The 10,289-nt window shown below is 43.8% G+C and overlaps 1 long non-coding RNA gene across 4 annotated transcripts; it reads right to left on the bottom strand.

The window, feature by feature from the left end:
* Positions 1-583: 583 nt before the first annotated feature.
* On the bottom strand, positions 584-8,871 carry LOC123123424 (uncharacterized). Of its 4 annotated transcripts, none has more exons than XR_006460628.1 (5): positions 8,568-8,871; positions 5,803-5,906; positions 1,313-5,689; positions 1,141-1,223; positions 584-1,003 (listed from the first exon to the last, which is right to left on the bottom strand). It is a non-coding gene; the product is annotated as an uncharacterized lncRNA (long non-coding RNA). The 4 variants fall into 4 exon arrangements; XR_006460627.1 differs by having other exon boundaries at positions 584-1,223; positions 1,313-2,500; positions 2,785-5,689; XR_006460625.1 differs by having other exon boundaries at positions 584-1,223.
* Between the last annotated feature and the right edge of the window lie 1,418 nt (positions 8,872-10,289).

Genomic DNA, 10,289 nt, shown 5'->3' with positions numbered 1-10,289 from the left:
ACTTATGCACTTTACTTTGTGATAGCCATATTGTTTATTGTCATATATCTTGCTATCACCTAAATAGTTTTTCTTGCTTAGCATAAGTTGTTGGTGCACATAGGTGATCCTAGTTGTTGTAGGTTTTATGCTTGACAAATTAACCGCTAGGTTTATTCCGCATTTGTTCAAGCCTCAACCGTAATTATTTTAAAGCGCCTATTCACCCCCTCCCCCTCTAGGTAACATTCACGATCTTTTAAATGGCGCACCTATTATGTGATGCGCCATTACTAGTTTTTGCAAAAAAGTAAAAAAAATGTTAGTAGTGGCGCACCATGGTTGTGGTGCGCCATTACTAGTTTGAACTAGTAATGGCGCACTATACACTAATGCGCCATTACTAGTTTTGAAAAAAAATAAAAAAAATTGTTAGTAGTGACGCACAGAGTGTGTGGTGCGCCATTACTAGTTTTGGAAAAAAAATGTTAGTAATGGCGCACCATGGGTGTGGTACGCCATTAGTGATATGGACATTAATGGCGTACCTACACATGGTGCGCCACTGCTATACCATATTAGCTATAGCCCTTTTCCTAGTAGCGAAGAATTCAACATACAATTAAGACTGCACATACAGACTATACATGCCCTCCATATGGCTCAATTCAGATTATACGTGCCTTACCTACATCTCAATACTCAACATAATGTTGGTCGTTCTGTAAAAAAACATAATGTTGGTCGCTCAGATTGTCCTCCTCGCCTTATACAATTTTTCTGTTCATGCATGCTACACTATTGCCTGCTCAAAAAACTGTTACCGATTAGTGCAAATGGATAATATAGAGACAGAAAAATGACCGGTACAACTCCCAGCCACATCTCTCCCGAATTCATCTCCATCGCTGACCAAATAGCAAAATGACCTACTCCCTAGCCTCTCAACCACGCCAGTTGTAAAGAGAACAGTCGCCAGTCGTCGCCTCAGCTTCCCCTATCCACCACACAACATGCTGTGCACCTAGAAATACCACATGTTTTAGAGAACAAAATGCACAAGATTGAGAGAACTACCAAATGATTCAGAGAAGAACCATGGCGTTCCTCACGCACCATCAGCACACAACAAGCATGATTCAAAAATGAAGAAATAACCACCTTTGGGGAAACAGTACCATGACCAAACGCACTAAGTAATACTCCCTCCGTTCCGAATTACTTGTCTTGAATTTGTCTAGATACTGATGTATTTAGACTCATTTTAATGCTAGATACATCCGTATTTAAACAAATCTAAGACAAGTAATTCGGAACGGAGGGAGTATCTTACATCGTCGAACCAAAAATTTCTCCAGGTCCACTTTCGGAGCAAGAATCAAGGGCATGGCTCCTGCAGTTCCAACCCAATGAGACAGAATTAAACACCGAGACGGAAATAATTGACAGGTTAAAAGAGAGGATAAAGCCAGTTAAGAGGTCCTGAATAGGGTCTGTCTATGTTGCATCTAGATGTGAGACTAAGCTGACATCATCCTCTAATCAAACAACCAGCCTGGTTGCACCCGATCACCCTCACACACATAGACGCTTGTTTGTATTGTTTGTTTGTGTCTGGCCAGTCCACCCCACCCAGCCGAACTACCCCCTGCCCCTGGACCTTGTTTGTTGGGCTTTATTTGTCTATTTGTTTGTTTGACAAAAAAAAAGAGCAACATGTGCGCACAGACCTGGGCCTTGTTGGCAGAAAAAAAAACAGTTGCAAAAGAAGCTTAGGTGGCTGACGAAAAGTTGCGAAAACCCAAGTACAAAATTTGGCCTCTCCTTGTAGATCCTTTCTGGCAAGATCGTGTACAACCTTCTAGATAATTTCTGATGGTAGATCTTTATTTTTTGCTCATGATTATCCTTTCTTTTTCCATCAAACATATGGTCCTGGTCTCTGGAAAAAACACACAACAGTTAAACAGTTTTTTGTCGTCAAAAAAATCAGAGCAAAGTCTTTCTAAGCAGACCATATCTACATGAACACACAGACAACATTGTGTTGTTGCGCCTAAATAAAGTGCATGTCAGTGTGATCTAGGCTCAGAAAACTGATCTAGCCTTAGAAACTGGTCAGAGAAAAACTGCATATCACTATCTTTTACATGCCAGATAGCTTGTTTGTTTCAGATGGGTTGAGCTTCATACATGTGCTAACTGAAAGATCAGAACAAAAACACCTCCTTGTTCCAGTTTGCGTGCAACAACTTTCAGATGGCATTTGTTCCCATTTATTCAGCAAAAAACATTGCCTTTCCAAAAAAACTGTAACTACATTTCTATATACAACCTGATCAAGAAAATATATTTGGCCTCACTAGGGAAAAGAAAGAGGAAAAGATGCATCATTACCTTGTTAGAGAACAAAATAAAAAGTGCTGACTCTGAATTTAGAATTTTTCATCTAAGAAAGAAGAACTTAGAATTTGACTGCATCTCAGTGTATTATGCATGTTCACAAAAGAAGTGTTGGCACCTGATAAGAAAGAAAACAACATATGACAAATGTTACCATGTTGCCCCTAAGAAAAAGACTTAGGGGTGTGCTCCTCCATTCCATAAAATCTTTAGGCGAAGAAAAGCATAATGTTAAATTTTGTAAAAACTGATGACCGCGGGAAATGAAGATAGCTATGCAGGGGACTACGTTGGCACTCAGGTATGATTTGGGAAAAAAGAAAAATAAATAAATATTGATTCATAAATACACATGGGACCATAAAAACAAAAATGACAGGAAAAAACATGAGATGAACTTACTGCTTTGTTTTGATTGTAGCCTGTGCATCCCAGTACCCAGCAGTGGTGTTTGACCTGAGGCTTTTTCAAATGCAAAACAATGGACAACAATTTCTGCAGTTGATTCCACCTTACTCATTCGCCTCTCAGGGTCATGAGTTTGCAACACCATCAAATCCTCTTACTGACTAACAAATAAATTTCAGTTGGTGGTTAACATGCTATCCCTTTTGTCCAGTAGAAACAAAGATTTAAGTCGGTTATTCTTTTGGACCAAATAAAATGAGTAAAGTGCTTGGGAAAAAATTATAAATTGTATCCTCTCTGTATCAAGTAGATATGAACCCCATCTATCTCATCATTTTGCCCCCAAGTCGAGGGTCGACTTGCAAGTGACGTGAAAAAAAAAACTACGAGCCGAGTTGCGAGTCGATGATGGACTTGCAACTGGCGTTACTACAACTACAAAAAAAACAATCGCGAGGCGAAGGTCAACTTGCAAGTGGCACGAAACAAAAAAGTATAGGGCCGAGTTGCGAGTCGATGGTGTACTTGCAACTGGGGCGATTACAACTACACAATAACCCCAATAACGCATCGAGGGTTGACTTGCAAGTGGCACGAAACAAAAAGTATAAGCCTTGCGAGTTGATGGTCGACTTGCAACTAGGGCGACTTTGACTACTAAAAACCAGTTACGAGTTGGGGGTCGACTTGCAAGTAGCATGAAACAAAGAACTATGGGTCCGAGTTGCGAGTCGATGGTGGACTTGCGACTGGGCGATTACAACTACATGAAAACCCCAGTTGCAAGTCGAGGGTTGACTTGCAAGTGGCGTGAAACAAAAACTACGAGTCGAGTTGCGAGTCGTTGGTGGACTTGCAACTGGCGTGACTACAACTACACAAAAAACCGAGTTTGCAAGTCAAAGGGTGACTTGCAAGTGGCATGTAACTACGGGTCCGAGTCGATGGTAGACATGCAACTGGGGTGATTATAAACTACATTAAACCTCAGTTGTAAGTCGAGGGTCGACTTGCAAGTGACGTGAAACAAAAACTACAAGCCGAGTTGCGAGTTGATGGTGGACTTGCAACAGGGCATGACTACAACTACAAAAAATACCCCAATTGCAAGTCGAGGGTCAACTTGCAAGTGGCATGAAACAAAAAAGTACAAGCCGAGTTGGGAGTCGATGGTGCACTTGCAACTAGGGTGACTACGACTACAAAAAAACCTAGTTGAGAGTCGAGGGTCGACTTGCAAGTGACATGAAACAAAGAACTACGGGTCCGAGTTGCGAGTAGATGGTAGACTTGCAACTAGGGCGATTAAAACTATATAAAAACCCCAGTTGCAAGTCGAGGGTTGACTTGCAAGTGGCGTGAAACAAAAACTACGAGCTGAGTTGTGAGTCATTGATAGACTTGCAATTGGCATGACTACAACTATACAAAAAACCCAGTTTGCAAGTCAAATGGCGACTTGCAATTGGGCCTGAAACAAGAATTACGGGTCCGAGTTGCGAGTCGATGGTGGACTTGCAACTAGGACAATTACAACTACATAGAAACCCCAGTTGCAAGTCGATCCATCAACTTGCAAGTGACGTGAAACAAAAAACTACGAGCAGAGTTGCAAGTCGATGGTCGACTTGCAACTGGCGTAACTACAACTACGCAAAAAAAAACAGTTGTGAGTCGAGGGTCAACTTGCAAATGGCAAGAAACAAAAAGTACAGGCCGAGTTGCGAGTTGATAGTGGACATGCAACTGCGGTGACTACAACTACACAAATAAACCCTGGTTGCGAGTCGAAGGTCAACTTGCAAGTGACATGAAACAAAAAAGTACAGGCCGAGTTGCGAGTCGATGGTGGACTTGCAACTGGGGCGATTACAACTACATGGAAACCCCAGTTGCAAGTCAAGGGTCGACTTGCAAGTGATGTAAAACAAAATACTACGAGCCGAGTTGCGAGTGAATGGTGGACTTGCAACTGGTGTGACTACAACTACAGAAATAACCCAAGTTGTGAGTTAGTGGGCATCTTGCAAGTGGCATGAAACGAGAACTACGGTCCGAGTTGCGAGTCGATGGTGGACTTGCAACTGGGGCGATTACAACTACATTAAACCCCAGTTGTAAGTCGAGGGTCGACTTGCAAGTGACGTGAAAAAAAAAAACCACGAGCCGAGTTGCGAGTCGATGGTGGACATGTAACTAGTGTGACTACAACTACACAAAATATTCCAATTGCGAGTCGAAGGTCAACTTGCAAGTGGAATGAAACAAAAAAAGTACAGGCCGAGTTGAGACTCGATGATGCACTTGGAACTAGGGCGATTACAACTACACAAAACCTCAATTGCGCATCGAGGGTCGACTTGCAAGTGGCATGAAACAAAAAAGTACAAGCCTAGTTGCGAGTTGATGGCCGACTTGCAACTGGGGTGACTACGGCTACAAAAAAAACTAGTTGCGAGTCGAGGATCGACTTGCATGTGGCATGAAACAAAGAACCACAGGTCCGAGTTGCGAGTTGATGGTGCACTTGCAACTGGGTCGATTACAACTACATGAAACCCAGTTGCAAGTTGAGGGTCGACTTGCAAGTGATGTGGAAAAAACTACACAAAAAACCTTGCGAGTCGAGGGTCAACTTGCAAAAATAACTACAAAAAAGATCCTAGTGTGTGTCAATGATAGACTTGCAACTAGAGTAAAAACAACTAGAAAGAAAACCCACAATTGCATGTCAATGATGGACGTGCAAACTGGGAGCGCCGTTGTGTAGGAAGCCCACAGCTGTGTGTTGATGGTGGACTTGCAGCTAAGACAACGCCTTGTAGCGAAAAAAAAAACAGTTGTGTGTCAATGATAGACTTGCAACGACGGCATATCAACTGGCTGTGCACGGGATGTTCTGTTAACAACAACAAAAAACAAAAAGAAAAATTAAAAAAATTCAAAACAATTAGCAAATATAAAAAAGATGAAAATAAACATTTGCGACAAAAGAAACAAAAGGAAAATTACCACTGTTGGTGAGGGCGGCTTTGGAGCCCTCACGAATGACAACTCCAAAAAATCTCTGCTCGTTGTCACTCTCGAAATGCGAATGGCAGTTTGGGCACACCATCCTGCATGGATAAAAAGATTCTTTTCAGAAACCGAGCCATTTGTACTGGAAAAATAACAAATAATGTGAAAACCTACAAAAAACAAATGAATGTTCATAAAACCCAAAACAATTAGTAGCCCAACGAAAAGCTCAGTTTGGCAGCAGACTAATTTACCTTCTGCCTAGAATCAGAAGTAAGGTGGAGACATTCTGAACCTATTGCTGAAGTTGGAAGTCTTTTAAAAAAGGATGGATGCACATGGTAAGAAAAAGGAGAGGAAGAAAAAGGTGCCGCTCAAAAGCATAAGCATGGGCTCAGGCCTACGAGCACAAGTTCAACACACAAACTCAGCCACCTAAAAGGAAACACGATGAAAAGATCCATTCAATGCCTCCAGCCACCTTAAAAACTACCGGCCTCATTTAAAGGCAAAAACTGTTTCTCGCATGATAGGCGAATTTCCTGGAGGAGAACAAACATGTATACAGTATAGTATATCCAAGTTTACCCGACGATTCAGCTAGCTAACATGGACAGCTTATTTGGGTGAACTAAAAGACAAACTATGCAGCCACCACACTGAATCTTGACTACTTGAAATCCACCCGGCTCCCCGCATTTGGGTGAACTGAAAAAAGAAAACACCTATATAGATGAAATACACAGACAAAAAAGTATAAGTTGATGCATTCGTGAGGTGCTTCTTTATTTAAGTTCATCTCTTTTCTTTCAAACAAAAAGAATCTAGAGTGAAATGGTTTTAGCCTGTCACATTGATCCAAATACTCACTATGACAAAATAAAAACACATGTATAAGTTGTTATACTGGACAAAAACTTAACAGAAGTACTGACATGGAAAATGGAAGAACATGGATCTAGACTGAAAAACAAAAATCAACCATGATTGATACAAGATTATGCTGAAATTATAGCAGGAGATACTGAATCTCTGCACACTACATAAGATTATACTGAATTTCTAGCACGAGATACTGAATCTCTGCACACTACACAAGATTATACTGAATTTCTAGCACGAGATACTGAATCTCTGCACACTACACAAAGATATACTGAATTTCTAGCACGAGATACAAAAAACTGCCTGTTGTTTTCAATCTAAATCGCCCAAAACAACCTGCTGAATCTTTATCTACTTGAAATCCACATCCACATTTGGATAATTTGAGGAACAAACCCTGGATAGATCAAATACACAAACAAAAAAGGGGACGTGCTAAACTGTAACGAACCCTACCCACATTTGGCTAGAATTGAGGGGCAAACCTAGATCGATGAACAGACAAACAAATAACAGAGGATGGTGCGTAACCGGACAGAGCAAAAAAACAAGGAAAACGAGGGTAATTCGCTCCAATGGCGTCTCTCTCCCATCTCGCTCTCCAGAAAAAACCGCCGCCTGGAAGCTCCTGTTGAGGAGGAATGGGAAACAGGGGAAACTACTGCGATGGGAAAAAAGGATGGTCGCCCCCTCCTCTTCAAAACTGCTCTGAGATAGACAAACACGGCCCGTCAGCCCAACAAACACCACAAACCCGCCCCCGGCCCGCTGCTAGCATCGACTACGGGCCGCGCAACAGACCACAAAACACGAGCGAACCCAACAGAATGTACTAGCAGAGACAAAAACAACGATTTGCGCGAATCCTAAAGACAGAATAAATCAAATGGCTCTGGACTTAGATGTGAGATAGTTATTTCACATCTAGATGTGAAAAATAGCAAATCTGTAGAAATTTATCTTCAAGTCTACACTAAGGGCCTGTTCTGAAACCATCTAGCTTCTCCAAAACTTCCCATATCCAGCTTCTTACCACGCTTCTTGCTTCAGGTGGCGAACGTGAAACGTTCTGGAGCGTCGCCAGCTTCTCCCAGCCCCTGGTTGAGCTGGCAGCCCAGCTGGGGCGCTCAAGGCCTGCTGGTTGCCATCTTGGGCTGGCTAGAAGGAGCCCATCTCTGGGGCGAATTGCACACAGGCCAAAAAGAAAAGAAAACGAGCTGGGCCATAGTGCTTGGGTGAATGGCTGGGCACATTTTTTTTTCACAGGATATAATTTCTGCGATTTGTGGCTGTACAGAGTACTTTTGTGTTGTAAAGCTGGGTTGAAAATATAGCCCAAATGTGTTTATGAAAGGATCACAAATATTCCTAGTTAAGACAAGTTATATAGTAAAAACAAATAACTATTTTTGAAAGGAACAATATAACAGTTCATTTGCACACATATACCACTAGACTGTTAAAAATAAACTGCACACATATAGCAGTACGTTTTCTGCATTAGCTCTGTCCATCCATTCTCCTGCCCCGCTACAGCCGGTGGACCTCTACATGCTGGACTACAAGAGCAGTGACGGCCTCGACATGAAGGAGCTCACTGACGCTGCAACACCGAAACGGCCACAACCTGCATACACATTCTGATCGCTTGACATGTAGTTTTTTCGTCAGTTGACACTACCTTCCTTCAGATGCATTCTGCACAAATAACATCCATCCTCACATGTACTAGATCATATAGCTAATATATTAGCAGTCCACGTACTACACTGCACCAAAGAAATTCAGTTTCCATAACCAGTACACACCAATGTCCCTTAACAGTAGCAACACCAATGTCTGCCATGGGCAGATCATCTCCAACGGTAGCTCACCTTGGGGATTGGCAAGGGGGCTCGGTCGTCGGGTCGCTGCTCCTGGCTCCCGCGGTTGTCTCGGGGTCAATGGCGTCCGGGGGAGCTCGTCCTTGCCATGGGGTCGCTGCTCCACGCTGGCGACGGGAGTAGCTGCGCTGTCGAAGGGATACGGCGGGAACGAGGCTGGGATGGCCGGATCTGTACGCGGAGGACAGGACCCGCCGGCGACGGGGGGAAGCGGGCGTGGCGACGCTACTGGCGGCGGCGGCGGCGTGAGGGTTCGAGAAGGAGCGGACTGTGCGAGAACGAAGGGCCTGTACGTCTCGGCTCAGGTCGAATCGTTTACCTTGGCGGTGGCAACCACTCGTAAATACGTGGAACTCCAGATCTCTAATTATTACTATTAAACAAGCAAACATATTCATCCCTAAGTGCACCCAAAAACATGTACACAGCACAACCTAGACAAAATACCACCTCACGATCCGGTCCACCTAATTAGATCTCACCGTTCATGTAAAAATTAATCCTCGCTGTGTACGTTTACCGATTTACATGAGGCGGACGAAACTCTGCCATCCGCCGCGCATCTATCTGGTCAACGAAAAAAAATCAGCACCCCCGGCCACGATTTGCGGAAACAACCTGTGCTCAGGCGTCTCCCGCCCGACCCCGGCCACCCCCCGGCCGCCGGCCGCCGGTCCCTCGCTCGAACGCCCGCCCCGCCACCAGCCGCCGCTGCTCCTCGCGCCCTTCCTCGGTGGCGCCGCCTCCGGCTCCTTGCCGACCGTCACGCCCCAGCGCGGCCTCCCTCCGCGGCACATCAGCCCCGTGCCGCCCATTGCATCCCAGGGCGGTGTCCCCCGCGGTTCCCCCGCCCCGTGCCACCTGCAGCGCCCTCCCTCAGCGGCGCCCCCGGCCAACACACCCTCCCTCGGCGGCGTCCAGCCCGAGATCCACCGCCGAGCTAGGTAGCACTTCTTTTTCTGTCAAAACAATTTTCTTGAGAACAATCTGGTCAGGGACATTGGAAATCAGTATAGAACATTGTTGTAGATGTCAAATGCATGGTCTTTTGTAGTGAAAAATCAAAGACCGAGAGATGTTCATTTTTATCTGTACAAGAGACCATTCAACGTTTATTCTTTGGCTGTCCTTTCTCCTGAGTGGCTCTCCGTGTTGTTTATTTTGTGAGTGAGAAGAGAAGCTAAGGTTCCTGATAACTTCGGTAATCTTTCTGGGTCAGAACTTAAGGTAGAGGTGATGGAAGAGAAGCTGTTACGAGACTTGACTCGTGAAGTTTGTTCTGTGATTTGGGTTTTAGCATTACCTGGTTTGAACAGTGGACTTCCATCTTTGGAACAACTTGGAACTGTCAACCGGATTGATTCTTCTCTTAAAAGTCTGGAATCATTTGCTTCCAGCTCTCTTACTTGGTCCTAGAAAAATTTCTTGCCATATATGTGTGTTTACCTTAGTTCTTAAATTTTAGAGTCACACCTTAACAAATGAACAAAGACTGACTGGTACTAATTATTTGCAGATTTCTTATGCTTAATGTTGACATTGCCCTAACTGCTTTCAGAATAACTTTTGAAGTGTTCAGTTGGACAGATAGTAAAGCAGTGACTAAAGTAATGCCCTTGTGTGGTGCATTGAGCTGAGACAGTTTGTTAGAAAGGATCTATTTTCTTCTATAAGACTGGGTTTATCTGTTGAGTTGAATGTCGTTGTCAGTGC

The sequence above is a fragment of the Triticum aestivum genome, chromosome 5D, assembly GCF_018294505.1.
Source record: "Triticum aestivum cultivar Chinese Spring chromosome 5D, IWGSC CS RefSeq v2.1, whole genome shotgun sequence".
Taxonomy (NCBI): Eukaryota; Viridiplantae; Streptophyta; class Magnoliopsida; order Poales; family Poaceae; genus Triticum; species Triticum aestivum.
This window is presented reverse-complemented; position numbering and strand designations above follow the sequence as displayed.